Below are 17,871 nucleotides of genomic sequence, written 5' to 3'. Positions count from 1 at the left end.
AGCAACTGTGGAATTAGGCTCAGTGGAGGGCTCTAGCGCAACCGGCTCTTCAGACTGGCCGGTTCGGGATGAAGCAGGTGGCTTGTAATTTTTGTCCTTGGGGTTGTCTGACCCCTTCAAACTGTACCATGAAAACGGAGCCACAGGTTTGACCTTTACGTTAAAAGGTCTCTTCTCCACCTCCAGGTCCCAGAAATACATAGTGAGGGTGTTGGGAAAAGGGTAGTTCTGGTCATGCTCAACCCCCACTGTAGAAATGACGCGAGACATCACATTGCCCACATTGATAGGATATCCTGCCATAATATAAGCAACAAGAACAACCCGGGCAAGTGGAATAGTCTGATCATGGGTAGTGGGGTCGAGCCGACTGCACACAAAAGTCAACCACCCTCTAGCCTCAAAGTTGAAAGTTCTCCAAAGTATTTTGGCCATTGCTTGCAACCACTCTGGAACCGTACCCGGGATTGCCAGTTATAAAGCTAACCACGGACAAACCTCCTAGCCCATTGCCAACTTTTCATTGTAAAGGGACTCATCTTCATCATTGAACCCCAGGTATTCATTTAGTGCCTTCCCGGTAAATACCACATTTTTGTTTCTCACTTTGGTCACCTTAGTGTCCTTCAATATGTGGGCCACATTGCTATAAAACTCCTTGATCATATGCTCATTCACCTTCACATAATTATCTTTAAAGAACTCCCAACCCACCCGAGCCTGAAACTGTCTATGTACATTGGGGTGTAGGGGTAGGAGGTCTCTGTCAATGAAACTCCTCTCAAGAATCAATTTCCGTGCCGGCCACCATTCCCTAAACTTGTGGAATGCCACCTAGCTGACGAATCTATCTTCCCACACAGCAGGATTCCTAGTCCGGTCAACACCCCCAACCTAAGGCATACCACCCCCAAGTAACTCCCTATCTCCCTCATTACCCCTAACACCCTCTCCTGATAGAGACATTGTGGGAGAGGTAGAGTATTCATCCCCACTACCTGCCGCTGAGCTCTCAGATGACCCAGAAGAAATGTTGATTGAAACTCTAGCATCGGGGGAAGATGGAGGGGTGTCTCTATGTATGGCGTTCTCCGGATACAAGATGTAAAGAGGGACTGAATCTGAAGAGATCTCCTGGGAGGGCTTGTACTCACTCCCTGAGTTGTCAATGTCTCTATCAGCCGCTTTGATTGCTTTCCTCATTTCTTTTATGTTTTTTCTAGCCTAGGGAGTGAGTTTTACCATCCTTTGCTTCCCTCTCCGGGAGAAACTACCTCACCGGGGTTGTTTGGCACCTCCACCTTATTGTTTGACCATTATGTGCAAGCATACACATTAACATGGTTAGTATCAGCACAGGCAGTGAAACAAGGGTTGAAAATGAATTGCAGACAACAGATTACAGGTTGCAGAAACAGTATAGAATAGAACACCGTGGCCCGCACAAATAGGAGTGCGGCCACACTGGGGGCACCGTAGACCGCGCAAAGGCGATCGCGGTCCGCATTGGGACAAGGCCCTGGAAAACATCTCTCTGAATCTCCCCACTACGGTCCGCACAAAAAGTACTGCGGCCACATTGGGGGCACCGGGGACCACATAAAAGCAATCACGGTCCGCACTAAGGTGAGGTCTGTAACACTACCTCTTTGAATCCAACCACCGCGGCCCGCACAAAGAAGCACTACAGCCGCGGTGGGCCAGTGCGGACCGCATAAAGTGCAATGCGGCCGCACTAGGCATAGGTCCAATTTCAGTCACTTGGGCACCGCGATCCGCGCAAAATAGTAATGCGGACCGCGTCAGGGCACCGCAGACCGCACAAAGGCAACTGCGGGCCGCAGAGAGTAATTTGCACAACACTAAGTTAGGGTTTCATTTTTTTGCACAATTGTTCAAATTTGTTCACCTACTTTGTCCCTACTCACTTGCCCAACCATTATGCATATTTAGCACACAAATCCAGCATTTAAAACTACCCTAATCTAACAACTAAAATAAAGAAGAAGACTAACGAGAAGAAAAAAAAGTTATGAGCTAATGATAATAAAATAAAACAAAATTAATCAAGTAAATGTACAAGGACTGAGTGAAACATTACCAGATGAGAAAATGAAATGTAATTAGTCAATCTTAAGCAAGAATCACGGTCAAGAGAGGTTATGAACAATACTTTTATTTTTGTGAGTGTAAAAAGTTTGAAAAAGGTAAATAGTGACCCATGAGTTCTATTTATAGAAAATAGTGGTACCCAGCCTTACCTACCAGCACGGCCGCACAAAACCGACTGCGCTGGGTTTGTTCAAAATGAAGCTTGAGTAGGCAACCTCCGCAGTCTACACAAAATAGACCACGACCGTGGAGGTCCACCGCGAACCGCACTAAATGGAATGCGGCCGCGGTGGCAAACTTCAGAGAGCACCACTTTTGACCATTACCAGTGCGGACCGCACAAAAGCAACCGCGGTCGCACTGACAATCTTCAGAGATTGTTCAACTCTTTTTTCAAACTATTTTGCACTGCATCAATTCAATCCCTGCAACATCTCACAATCAGTTAGCTCAAAAATCAAACCTATACTACCAAGAAAACACATAAAACAACAAAAAGGAAAAAAAAGACCTGGGTTGCCTCACAAGCAGCGCCTGATTTAATGTCGTGGCACGACGCATGTTACCAGCACATCACTTTAGATGGAGAAGTTCCACCACGTGGCTATCATCAAATTTCCCAAGATAATGCTTGACCCGATGTCCATTGACTCTGAATACTTCACCATTCTTGTTCCTTAGATCAAGAGCACCAAATGGGGTCACGAACACAACTTCAAACGGCCCATTCCACTTTGACTTGAGCTTACCCGGAAACATACGTAACCGGGAATTGAACAAGAGAACCATATCTCCAACCTTGAACTCCTTACCCCGAGCATATTTGTCGTGAAGGTACTTAATTTTGTCCTTGTACAAGGACGAGCTGGAGTAGGCATGGAATCTAAACTCATCAAGCTCATTAAGTTGTTCAACCCGCAGATTTGCCGCAACATCCCATTCTAAGTTTAACTTCCTCAAAGCCCACATGGCTTTGTGCTCTAGTTCTATCGGAAGATGACAAGCTTTCCCAAACATTAGCCGGTACGGTGACATACCAATCGGAGTTTTGTAGGCCGTCCGATAAGCCCAAAGAGCGTCATCCAACTTTTTCGACCAATCGGTCCTATTAGCATTGACAGTTTTAGACAAGATACTCTTAATTTCTCTGTTGGAGACTTTCACTTGGCCACTAGCTTGAGGATGATAGGGGGTCGAAACCTTATGATTGACACCGTACTTAGAAAGTAACGTGTCGAAAGCCTTGTTGCAAAAGTGAGACCCCCCATCACTAATGATAGCACGAGGAGTGCCAAACCTTATGAAGATATTCTTTTTCAAAAATGCCAGAACACTCTGGGCTTCATTGTTGGGCAAAGCCACGGCTTCAACCCATTTTGAGACATAGTCCACCGCTACGAGAATGTAAGTGTTCCCACAAGAGCTCACAAAAGGACCCATGAAATCGATGCCCCAAACATAAAAAATATCCACTTCGAGAATTGTATTGAGGGGCATCTCATCCCTTTAGAAATTCTGCCGGCTCTTTGGCACTTATCACATCTCTTCACCAAATCGCCCGCATATTTAAACAAGGTAGGCCAGTAAATCCGCAACTAAGCACTTTAGAAGCCGTTCTCGCCCCGCCATGATGGCCACCATAGGGAGAGGAATGGCAAGCCTCCAAAATACCCAATTGTTCCTCATCTGGGACACATCGTCGAATCACACCATCCGTGCAAATCTTGAACAAGTACGGCTCATCCGAATAGAAATCCAAACTATCCCACATGAGCTTCTTCCTTTGGTTAGAAGAGAGCTCACACGAGATTATTCTAGTCACAAGGTAATTGGCAACATCGGCAAACCATGGCATATCCTTCATTGACACCGCAAGGAGTTGTTCATCGGGAAATGAATCATTGATCTCAAGGCCGTCACAAGACCTCCCCTCCTCCTCCAAATGGGACAAGTGGTCTGCCACTTGATTCTCACTACCCTTCCGGTCAACAATTTCTAGATCAAACTCTTGAAGAAGTAACACCCATCTCATCAATCTTGCCTTGGAGTCTTTCTTGGTCATCAAATACCTAAGGGCGGCGTGATCGGTGTGTACTATAACTTTGACCCCCATAAGGTAAGGTCGAAACTTTTCCATAGCAAACACAATAGCCAACAATTCTTTCTCGGTGACTGTATAGTTTCTTTGAGCCTCATTCATGGTCTTGCTTGCATAGTACACCGGATGAAACATCTTGTTGATTCTTTGGCCCAAAACAGCCCCAACCGCAATGTCACTAGCATCGCACATGAGCTCAAAAGGCAAGCTCCAATTTGGTGCGGTAATGATGGGGGTAGAAGTCAACTTGAGCTTAAGAAGCTCGAATGCATGCATAAAACTCTCATCGAACAAGAACTTTGCATCTTTCTCTAGCAACTTGCACAACGGATGTACCACTTTAGAAAAATATTTTATAAACCTCCGATAGAAACCCGCGTGCCCAAGGAAACTCCTCACCTCTTTGACAAAAGTAGGGGGAGCCTCAAAATAACCTCAATCTTGGCCTTACCAACTTCAATTCCTCGCTTCGAGATTTTGTGACCCAACATTATACCTTCTTCTACCATAAAATAGCACTTTTCCAAATTGAGAACAAGGTTGGTGTCTTCACATCGGGCCAACACTCTATCCAAGTTTACCAAGCACTCCTCAAAAGAATCCCCAACCACGCGGAAATCATCCATGAAGACCTCCAAGATATACTCCACCATGTCGGTGAAAATAGCCATCATGCAACGTTGGAAGGCCACCAGAGCATTACACAATCCAAATGGCATTCTAGAGAAAGCGAATGTGCCATAAGGACATGTAAAGGTGGTATTCTCTTGGTCCTCTAAGGCAATTAGAATTTGATTGTACCCTGAGTAACCATCCAGAAAATAATAGAAAGCCCGGCCCGCAAGACGATCAAGCATTTGGTCAAGGAATGGCAATGGGAAATGATCTTTTCTAGTCACCTTGTTCAGCTTCCGGTAATCTATACAAACTCTCCACCCGGTGACCGTTCTAGTGGGAATGAGCTCATTGTTGTCATTGGTCACCACGGTCATACCACCCTTTTTCGGCACAAATTGCACCTGAGAAGTCCACGAACTGTCAGAAATAGGATAAACCACCCCAACATCTAACCACTTGATAACCTCTTTCTTCACCACCTCTTGCATCACCTCATTTAGTCTTCTTTGATGCTCCAAGGAAGGCTTTGCATCCTCCTCCAAGATGATTTTGTGCATTCAAAATGCGGGGCTTATTCCCCGAATATCAGCTAGAGTCCATCCAATTGCCCTTTTTCGCTTTTGAAGAACCGCCAAGGTGACCTCAACCTGCATGTTAGTAAGGCAAGAAGAAAGAATAACAGGTAAAGTAGAATTTGAACCCAAGAATTCATACTTGAGGTGTGGAGGAAGTGGCTTCAACTCCAACACCGGTGGCTCCTCAATCGATGGCTTTGTTGGTGGAGTTTTGCGGTTTTTAAGATCCAAAGATAGCCTCCTAGGCTCATATGAATATGAACCCATACCATGCAATGCATTCACGCACTCCACTCTACTAGCATCATCATTGACATCCATATTAAGAAGCACGACCTCAAGGGGATCTTCAACATGGATCATGGAACTTGTGTCATCCACTATCATAGCTATGACAATGTCTACAAATGAACACACCTCCGTGCTATTAGGTTGTCTCATTGATTTGCAAACATGGAATACCACCTTCTAATCCCCCACTCGGAAAGTCAACTCACCCGCTTCAACATCAACCAATGCCTTCCCCGTAGCTAGGAAAGGCCTACCAAGAATAATCAGCACTTCAAAATCCATCTCACAATCCAATATGACAAAGTCGGCTGGCAGTATAAACTTATCCACCCGAACAAGTACATCATCGATTATGCCCAAAGGTCGCTTCATTGATCCATTTGCCATTTGAAGTCTTATTGAAGTGGGTCGAGGTTGTCCAATTCCCAAAGTCTTGAAGACCGAGTACGTCATCAAATTTATGCTAGCCCCCAAGTCACAAAGGGCCTTGGCAAAATTCGCACTTCCGATAGTACAAGGGATAGTAAAAGCTCCGGGGTCCTCAAGCTTGGGTGCCATTGAATGCACTATGGCACTCACTTGATGAGTCATTTTAATTGTTTCACACTCCATCGACTTCTTCTTTGTTACCAAATCTTTCGTGAACTTAGCGTACCCTGGCATTTGCTCAAGTGCCTCCACCAAAGGCACATTGATTGTGAGGCTCTTCATCATGTCAATGAACTTTTTGAATTGATTATCACTCTTTTGCTTTGCTAACCATTGAGGATAAGGTGGAGGTGGCCTAGGCAAAGGTGCCTTGGCCTTTGGTACAACCGGCTCGGGCATGTCAATCACGTGTTCCCTAGACGGGTTCACGGCATCTTGAGTCTCTACCTCGGTTTCATCATCAATATCAATCCGCACATCATTGTTCACATTTTGATTAACCATATCATCAACAATCAAAGGTACATCATTATCCCGCAACTCAACATCTTCATCCATAACTTGCTTTTGCTTTGAGGCATTCACATCACCGCCTCTCCCACTTCTTATTGTAACCGCCATCACATGATTATTATTCCCACCCTTCGGATTCACTACCGTATCACTTGGTAGCGCACCCTTGGTACGAGTATTCAACGCTTGAGAGATTTGTCCTAATTGCACCTCCAAGTTCCGGATAGATGTATTATGAGAAGTTAATTGGGCATCGAAATCTTGGTTCTTTTTCATTATTTGCTCGAACATGCTTTAAATTCTCCCCATATCACTCCTGGAAGAACTCGGACCTTGAGAAGGAAAGGGGGTGGATTGTTCGGTTGTTGGTACATGGGGGCCTTTGAAAGCCTTGCCCTCGGTTGCCTTGGTTCCCTCTATTGTTCCACCCTCCTTGATTGTTGTTGTTGCCCCAATTATTGTTATTACCATTCCAATTTCCTTGGTTGCTTTGATTACCCCAATTGTTGTTTTGGTTGTTATTATTCCAATTGCCACCACCTTGTTGTTGATTGTTGTTATTCCAATTACCTCCGCCTTATTGTTGATTGCCCCAATTTCCTTGAGGATGCCATTGTTGATTCGAAGAGTTGCCTCTATTCCCTTGGTAGTTATTGACATATTGGACCTCTTCGCTTTGGTCATCATAGCACTCATTTGAATAACCACCACCATCATTGTTGTTGTCATATTGTTCACAATTACCTTGAGGATGTTTCCCTCTTTGCCTCCTTTTCAACATAGAAACACCTTCCATTGCATTGACTTGGCGCAGGTTTTGGACTTGTTGTAATTGCGCCTTTGCCAATTGATTCATAGTTGTTGTAAGCTCAGCAATAGCTTGGCCATGATCGTGCAATTCCTTGTGCAAATGGATGACCGTAGGGTCACCTTGGGGCACATTTGCTCGGCTTTGCCATGCCGAATAGGTGTCGGCCATTTCATCAAGTACATCACATGCCTCTTGGTAAGAAATTTTCATAAAGTTCCCTCCGGCCAATTGGTTCACAATGCATTGATTCGTGGTGTTGATGCCCCGATAAAAGGTTTGTTGAATCATAGCCTCGGTCATGTCATTATTAGGGCACTCTTTCACCATTGTTCTATATCTTTCCCATATCTCGTGCAAAGATTCCGTTGGCTCTTGCTTGAAGGCTAGAATTTCATCTCGAAGAGCCGCCATATGACTTGGAGAAAACAACTTGGCAATAAATGTTTTCGCCAATTTATCCCATGTTGTAATAGAATGATTGGGGAGCCTTTCTAACCAATCCAATGCTTTACCCTGAAGAGAGAACGGGAAAAGCCTCAATCTCATTGCATCCTCGGACACGTTTGTCTGCTTACTACCCCAGCATGTATCCATGAACCCCTTCAAGTGCTTGTAGGTATTTTGATCGGAGGCACCCGTGAAATACCCTCTTTGCTCGAGCAAGGTCAACATAATATTTGTGATTTGAAAGTTCCCCGCCCGGATTCGGGGAGGAACAATAGCACTGGCATATCCTTGATTTGGTAAAACTCTGGGAGCCACGCTCGGTGGTGCCGGAGGAGGGTTTGGAATATTGTTGTTCTCATTTGCATTTACATTGGCATTTCGGCCTCTCCGTGGAACTTGAGGTAAGACCTCATCTTGTTCTGGATCCTCTACCTCCTCCCCCGCTATCATGTTGCCGAGAGGGTCATTTGCATTAAGAGCCATTTGTACTTGATTGATCGACACAAACAAAATTAGTAAACAAGAAGGAAAGAGAAGCAAAACACAAAACTAAATAAACAGATAGTCAACACCGTAAGCCCCCCGGCAATGGCGCTGAAAAGTGATCGCTACCAACTCGACGCTACACTAAGGTAGAAAGAGCGGGTCACAATAGCTTTTACCCAATATGAGGGTCGGGATCGATTTCCTCAAGGAGCTAGTAGTAGAGTTGGATTGTTTGTCTATCCTAGAGATGTGTTTGTACTCCTAATGTCACTTCAAACATTTTTGGGTTTTCAAATTATAACTATTTTTGTAAAACTATTGATTAATACTAAATTATGCTACGAGAATATTGCTAAGTTGTATCTAATGGGAAGACGGGCACTAGGGTCGTGACACTACCTAGGTGGCTAATTGATGGGTAGATGTTACTAAGGTTCGATTGACATAATTGGGGCTTATGCTATAACCGTTGCACAATTTTACCCATTCTCACACCTCTCGGTAGAGAGAGTGATTTTGCCCAATTGACTCTCTCGAGACCAAATGGGTAGGCAAATTAGACCAAGCAACTAGGGTTCAAGTAGGGTAATTACTCTCTCAAGGTTTAACCCGTTAATTGGGAATCTCATTTCTCATGAGTCCATTCCAATTTCTTATTGGGTCAATTTTTGGGGTCATAGGCTCTCTTTCTCAAGAAGAGTTAAACCCACAAAGCTTGAATCAGTGTTTGCAACAACCAATTCTAGATTAAAACATAAAATCAACCCAAATAGCAAATACCCATAGTCAATCTAACACTAGATGGCAACACCCATCAATTACCCACACTAGGGTTGAGCCACAACCCTAGCTAATGCGTTTAGCTACTCATGCTAGATAAAGAAATTGAAGAAATAGATGAAGAACTAAGCATATTAATTAATTGCTAAAATTAAATTACAAGAATCTATCTTAAATGTAAAGTAAAAGTGCCAAAATTAGCTACAAAATACGTTCTCGCGCAACTCTCCACTGATGTATCTGATAACCTAAAAAATGGTAAAATATTCTATTTATACTAGGCTGGAAAAATTGGACAAAAATACCCCTGTGGGGTCAGGGCGGGCCGCTTTAAATGGACCGCGGCCGCACTGGGCTCACTTCTGCTTCTCTGAACTTGGACTCCGCGGACCGCATAGAATGGACCGCGGCCGCGGAGGGAGCTGCCGCGGTCCGCGCAACCACGACTGCGGACCACATGGCACTGACTTTGCAAACTTCATCTCTTTGAACCTCATGACTTCGGACCACACAAAAGAGTAATACGGTCGTAGAGCCTTCACCGCGGACCGCAAGATGCGTACCGCTGCCACGCTTCTTCTAGCCTAATTTACCAACTCTCTGAACCACCTAGTGCGGCCGCATTCCACTTTGCGTGGTCCGCACTAGGCCTTCTTTTCTTAAATTTCTTGGTATTTGATACTTGAGCAGGTTTCACTCCTTTTTGAGTCGATCTTTGACATTTCGTCACTTTGTCGATCAAACCTACGATCAAGCACAACTTGTGAGCCTTTTAGGACTATTTTGTAACAATATATGATCAAAGCATAGGCAAGTAGGGGCATAAAACATGTTAAAATCCTAACTTATCAATGACCTCCTCAAATCCTGGTGCTGTCATAAAATATGTCGGGGAAGGCTCAGCTGCGGGCACCTCGCCCTGCTCCTCGATGATAGGATCTCCCGCAGGATCTGATGGTGGTGCTACTGGAATAGCTCTGGGATGCCCTCATCCCCTACCACGGGCCGGTGCCCTCCCCCAAACTTTGCCTCGGCCTCTAGCAACGGGGGGAGCAGCTCCTCCCGGGTTCAAAACGTCAGTCGTGCGTGTCCTCACCATCTGTGAGTGAATAGAAGAGGGAAATTTAGTACACCAACCACTGCACGATAGGAAATGAATAAAGAGTAGTCTTTCCTAATACCCTATAGCCTCTCGAAGATAAATACAAACGTCTCTGTACCGATCTAGAAAACTCTATTAGGTTTGCCCATGACTTGTGAGAGCTACGTGAACCTAGTGCTCTGATACCATGTTGTCACGACCCATTTCCGTAATAGGTCATGAAGGCGCCCGACACCATTGCCAGGCAAGCCAACACGGAAACATAATTAAATTCTTATATTACTTTTATCAGAAACAAGTAAAGCAGATGCTCTAGTTTAGATTTAAAACCAGGAATGATCAATAATGTATATAACCCGATTATACAACCCAGAATAAATGTCTACTAATGTGTGTGCCAAGACCTGGTGTCACAAGTATAGGCATCTAGTAGAATATACAAAAAAATGTCTCTATCCTACTGTCTGAGATAGAAAAGACAGCGAAAGTAAGAAAAGACTCCATCCAGCTGCTGAACGGCATAAGAAGGAAACAGCTCACCGTGGAAGTCCCGGACACTAAATCAAGGGCGTGCACCAGACTGATAACTAGATATACATGCCTCAGATCCTGTACAATTAAGTACAAAAGTGTAGTATGAGTACATAAATAATATGTACTCAGTAAGTATCCCGTCTAATCTCGAAGAAGTAGAGACAAGAGGTCGACTTGATGCTTACTAGGGTCAAAATAATATGATAAAGTGTTATGCTAAGCATGGGGATCACCAGTAATCAACAGTTTATAACAAAAAGCAATAATCATGTTCTTGACCATATTTCAGTTAGCCATTTACATTTCAAAATACTTAACAAAACAAGTCATGTATAAGATTTTGCATAAATATCATGCGCACATTATGCCGAGGTTGACGGCCCGCTCCAACAGAAAATAAACTATGCACTGCCGAGGGTCGAACGACGCGAACCATAGATGCATATATTTACACTGAGGCGATCAGCCCAATCAATAAATATCAAGAAACATCAAGAATACACACAAAGGCGCATTTATATACAAATAGATTCTTACAAGAATTCAACAAGTTCACATGTTCTCCTTTATTTCTTTCCAAGTCTCTAACATATCATAAATGATCACATTAGCAAGTTAATATGGAGATATTCACAATTAAGTCATGATGTGGGTCCTAATCTACCCAAGCAATTAACGTCATAGTAGCTACGCACGGACTCTCGTCACCTAGTGCGTACGTGTCACGACCCAAACCCCTCTTTGGTCATGATGGCACCTCTCGTGAAGACAAGGCCAACCAACAAACCCATATCACCTTTTCAAAAATAGTTAAACATTAATAAATAGTTTAAATATGATTTAATGATATAATTAACGGAAGCACAACCTGGCACAGCCCTAACCGGGGTGTCACAAGTCATGAGCATCTAATAGGGTATAAATACAACTAAAAGCCTAGAGTGTACAAATACAAACTAATGAAATGAGGAGAGAGAAAAGCAGTATTGCGAACGCCGGCAGCTACCTTGCTAAACCCTGATGACTCTGCCTCCGATCAGCCAAAACATACCTGAATCTGCACACAAGGTGCAGGGAGTAATGTGAGTACTCCGACTCAGTGAGTAATAATAATAAATATAGACTGAAGGCAAGAAATCACGCAAAAACACAAGGTATTCAATACTGAAGCAGTAAAATCACTTTAAACAGTAAAGCAGTGAGAAATCAAGTGAAAATCCCTTTTTTCAACAAGTAAAGCAAGTAGTTTACAAGTGAGTAACAAAAATGATAGAAATGTAAACAGCCCCTCGGGCAAAACATGTACAACAAATCGCCCCTCGGGCATAATATCAACAGAACCAGCCCCTCGGGCTCAATATCAGAACAGTGCCAGCCCCTCGGGCTCAATATCAGATCAGTAACAGCCCCTCGGGTTCACTCTCAGAATATTATCAGCCCCTCGGGCTACCTCACAATCACTCATATCAGCCCCTCGGGCATAGTATCAATCACTCAGAACAATGGGTACCCGCGCTCATTGTGGGTGTGCAGACTCCAGAGGGGCCCCTTACTGCCCAAGCGCTATATCATGCCACCTCATGGCATCATCACTCAGCATATCCTCACATCACTCAAGCCACCACGTGGCATATAAAGTATCTCAGGCCCTCGGCCTCATATCACTCGGCCTCACATCACTCAAGCCACCGCGTGGCATATAAAGTATCTCAGGCCCTCGGCCTCATATCACTCGACATATCCTCACAGATGGCCCCCGGCCTCACTCCGTCCAGAAATCATCATAAGCCCCTCGGGAATTTGTAAAACAGTAGTTCTCAGCCCAAAATACCATTTAGAAATATCATTTGAGTTTTCAAATCTGCATAAAAGCAGCTGAGTTTGTAAAACAATAATTATAAACAGGACTGAGTTTAAATATAAGTCAAAACAGTGATAAAAATACCCGAAGGATTCATATAATTGGCACAAAGCTCAAGTATGGCAATTAGCCCAAATCATGATGATAACAAATAAGTTTCAATCAAATATACGTAAAATCATCAATCGGGATGGACCAAGTCACAATCCCCTATAGTAAAAGACCTCGCGCTCATCATCCAGCGCGTGTCTCACCTCAATATAGCACTACGATGTGCAAATCCGGGGTTTCAAACCCTCAGGACATCATTTACAATCATTACTCACCTCGGACCGGCTAATCCTCTAGCTCGCGATGCCTTTGTCTCTCAAATCGGCCTCTGAATGCCTCAAATCTAGCCACAATAATTCGATTCAGTTAATAAAAATTATAGGAATTAATTCCATATGAAATTCTACATTTTCCATTAAAAATCTGAAATTGCACTCAAAATTTGCCCGTGGGGCCCACATCTCGGAACCCGACAAAAATTACGAAATATGAAACCTCACCCAACCACGAGTTCAACCATACAAATTTTTCCAAAATCCGACAACAATTCGGTCTCCAAACCATCAAATCTTATTTTCAAATCTCTAGGCTCAAATTCCCGATTTACACCTCAAAAATACGTAATCTAGCAGGAATATTCAATGATAATTCAATAATATTGACTAACAATGATCATAAGGGACTTACCTCAAGAATTCTCGTGATCTTTCGCTCAAAATCACCCAAACCCCGAGCTTGGAAGTCAAATAAAATGAGAAAACTCGGACTACTAGACTTAAAACTGTCCAGAATTTCGGGGGTACTGTTCATACATTTTTACTGTTCATGTGTACTGTTCACATATTGTTCACGTGTACTGTACATGGGTATTGTTCACGCAGGTGCGGTCACTGTTCACACGTGCAAAAAATGCAGAAACTACCCAGAAAATTGCAACAACTTTTCTTTTCACTAAAAAGGCTCTAACTCCATCATACAAACTCAGAATTCGATGATTCTTGTTCCTATGAGTCACAAATAATAATACGAACATAGCCCTTCAGTCAAAACTCAATTCGGAGCTAATTTGCTCAGTTCAATACCTATTTCGCTCGTTAAACAATTAACTCATGTTTCATGTCAAAAACCTAATCGCGACTTGATGAAATTAGACCAAACTTTCCAGATCAGTCCTATAATTCATTATCAAAATTCCGGAAGTCTCGAAATCAAATTTCGATCTCTAGAACTAAAAATGGACCTTTGGATCATTACATGCTTATGCTCAAACGGCAAAATCTTCCAAAAACTCTTCCAAAACATATCCGAGCCTCATGGGACCCCGACCAAATATGCCAACACACCCCATAACATAATTCAAACTTGTTCCAACCTTTGGAATGCTCAAAACAATATCAAAATATCAAATCACCCTCGGATTCAAGCCTAAGAATTCCAAAACTTCCAAAATTTGAATTCGATCAAAAAGTCAACCAAACAACGTCCAAATGACCTGAAATTTGCACACACATCACAAATGACATAACGAAGCTACAGTAACTCTCGGAATTCTATTCCGACCCTCGGATCAAAATCTTACCTATCAACCGGAATTCGCCAAAATATTAACTTTGCCAATTCAAGCCAAATCCTTCCACGGACTTCCAAAATGCATTCCGGTCGCGCTCCTAAGTCATAAATCACCCTACGAAGCTATCCAAATCATAAAATTTCCGATCCGAGCTCATATACAAATAAGTCAACTCTTAGTCAAACCTTTCAAATTCAAAGCTTTCAACTGAGACTGTTCCTTCAAATTCATTTTGATTTTTCCTGAAAACCAAAACCAACGATCTACATCAGTCATAATACGTTACACGGGGCAAGTCATGCCTGGGAACTGGCAATCAAAGTGCAAAAGTTCAAAACGACCGGTCGGGTCATTACAGTACGTAGCCCCCGCATTTAGTAGCAATTTTCTCAATTATTATAGCTATGGGGACAATTCCCTCTTACAAGGTTAGAAAGGAGACTCGCTCCAAGCGCACTTCCAAATATCAAGAACAAGTCCAATCCCTCAATTCGGATACGAACAATCCCAAACTAGTTAAATGAAGTAAGAACTAGTCAATATAGACTCACAAGATCGAATTCTAACTATTTAAGCAATTTTCCAATCTTTTACACAAGTTTCCTAAATTCCAACCCCTGGCCCACGTGCCCGGATTCCGAGATTTTTCGAAAGAAGTTGTTCCCTACAACCTAAGGATCAATAATAAATGATTCTTAATTCATTTCATAACAAATTTCGTGGTTAAATCTAAATTTTATTAAAACCCTAGGTCTTGCTCTAACCCCTTGATTTTTACCTAATTTTTAGTGTTTAATCTATCTAATATGCAAGTATTAAACTAAAGATGGATGGAATAAACTTACCTCACAATGCTAAGTGGAAGTCTCCTCTCCAAAGCTTCCAAAATCGCCAATGGAAGAGTGTATAAGTGATAAAAATGGTATTGAACTCGTATTAAATTAACCTCACTACCCAGTGATTTCCGCATCTGCAGTCAGGGGACCGCATCTGCGAGAATTAGACCGCATCTATGAAAAGGGGAGGGAAAGCTGGGACCGCATCTGCGGTCTCAGAGCCGCATTTGCGGAGCCGCTTCTGCGGCTTAGGAGCCGCATCTGCGGTTTCCTGGCCTGGCCACCTGGGCCGCTTCTGCAATGGAAAAACCGCACCTGCGATCCCATATCTGCGGTCCAAGAACAACAGATGCGGTTATGACAGAAGCAGCAATCCTTCAGCCCTTTTCCAAATTTTCCACTTCACTCGAGCCTCGTCCGTTTGACGCTCGGGGCTCCCGGGCCCCGCCCGAACATACCGACAAGTCTGAAATCACGAGGCGGACCTACTCGAACCTTCGGAACACCCGAAACAACGCCAAATCTAGAAATCATCCCCTAAAACCAAATGAATCAAAATTATGAACTTCATGTTCTTAATTTCCCTCTAACGGGCCAAAACACCCTTAAACTACTCGGATTGACACCAAATTTTACAAGCAAGTCTTAAATGATATTTCGGACCGGTACCAGGTTTCGGAACCAAAATATGAGCCCGATACCTAGGAAATCAATGATTACTTAGTTTCTTTAAATCCTTAAAACTTCAAATTAATAATTTCGAATAAAAAATTATTACTTGGGCTAGGGACCTCGGAATTCGATTCCGGACATACGCCCAGGTCCCATATTTTCCCACGGAGCCTCCAGGACCATCAAATCATGAATCTGGGTCCGTTTGCTCAAAATGTTGACCAAAGTCAAACTTAGTCTTTTAAGAGAATCTTAAAGAATCAAATGGACATATTTCACTCAAAACTCTTCCAATTCCCGAACCGACCATCCCCGCAAGTTGTGAATTAACTAAAGCAAGCACGGAAAATTTTATTTAAGGGAACAGGGTCCTAGAAGGCAAAATGACCAGTCGGGTCGTTACATGACTGGAGGTATATATTTTTAAACATTAATGTCCAGTATTTAATACTGGACTTGAAATTCCAAAAATTTTTACGCTAAATTTGAATAATTTTGGTTACTCCCTATAAAATATGCTGGAAATGCTATTTATGAAGGGATATAAGCAAGTATATTATAAAGGACAAATCGAATATAGTGTAAACTTGGTATCTAGAACGATTTACTGGAATTAAATAATTTAATATATTTATTTCCTGTATATTACATAGGACGTATACATTGTTAAACCATAATGTCTTGTATTTAATACTGGACGTGAATAATCTGGAATTTTTTACTCTAAATTCGACCAATTTCGATTACTCCCTATAAAATATGCTGGAAATGCTACTTATGAAGGGATATAAACCAGTATATTATAATGGAGAAATGGAAAATAGTGGAAACGTGGTATCTAGAACAATTTTCTGGAATTAAATAATTTAGTATTTTGTTCCTGGATATTACACTGGAGATATATATTGTTCAAACGTAATGTCCAGTATTTAATGATGAACGTGAAAAATACAATATTTTTACGCTAAATTTGACCAATTTTAGTTCCTCCCTATAAAAAAAATGCCGGAAATACTACTTATAGAAGGATATAATCCAGTGTATTATAATGGAGAAGTGAAAAATAGTTTAAACTTGGCATCTAGAACAATTCACTGGAATTAAATAATTTAATATATTTATTTCCTGTATATTACACTGGACGTATACGTTGTTTAAACCATAATGTCCTTTATTTAATACTAGACGTGAATAATCCGAAATTTTTTACCCTAAAATTCGACCAATTTTGGTGACTCCCTATAAAATATGCTGGAAATACTACTTATGAAGGGATATAAACCAATATATTATAATATGGAACTGTAAAACATATTTTTTATATTTTATGGTGTATTTTAATATATATTTTTTATATATTAATACATATATAAACATAAGTTTATATATATATGTCCAGTATAATTAACTAATTTACTATATATTATACTAGACGTATACATTGTTAAAACATAAATACAGACGTCTCTATACCGATCCGCAAGACTCCACTAAACCTGCTCATGACTTGTGAGACCTGTGTAACCTAGGCTCTGATACCAACTTGTCACGATACCAAACCGGCCCGGTCGTGATGGCACATCTCGTGAAGACAAGGCCAGCCGACAAAACACTCACCTTAACCCTTTAAGCATTAAGAGTCATTTTTAAGTCTTTAAATTAAATAATGTTTCATAATAAAATCCTGGAATAACAGTGCAGAATAAAATACCAGCCCGACATCGGGGTGTCACTAGTCATGAGCAACTATCAAGGTCTGAATACAATAAAAGTCTAAAAATGTACTAAATACAGTAACAACAATGAAGGGAAGGAAGCGATGCTGTGAACGTCATGCATCCACCTTGCTAACTTTGATGACTCCGCGGCTGAGCAATCAACACCCGCTACCGGGTTCCGATATACTTGAATCTGCACAGGAGGTGCAGGGAGTAATGTGAGTACTCCAAATCAGTAAGTAATAAGAGTAAATAAAGGCTGAGCAGTAGGAAACAATGAATCCACATTCACGTTAGGCTCAATAAACACAACAGGTTTTCAAATCATAATACGAGTCAATCTTCCCTTTTACAATCTAGCTTTTAG

The sequence above is a fragment of the Nicotiana tabacum genome, chromosome 10 (genome assembly GCF_000715075.1).
Source record: "Nicotiana tabacum cultivar K326 chromosome 10, ASM71507v2, whole genome shotgun sequence".
NCBI lineage: Eukaryota > Viridiplantae > Streptophyta > Magnoliopsida > Solanales > Solanaceae > Nicotiana > Nicotiana tabacum.
This window is presented reverse-complemented; position numbering follows the sequence as displayed.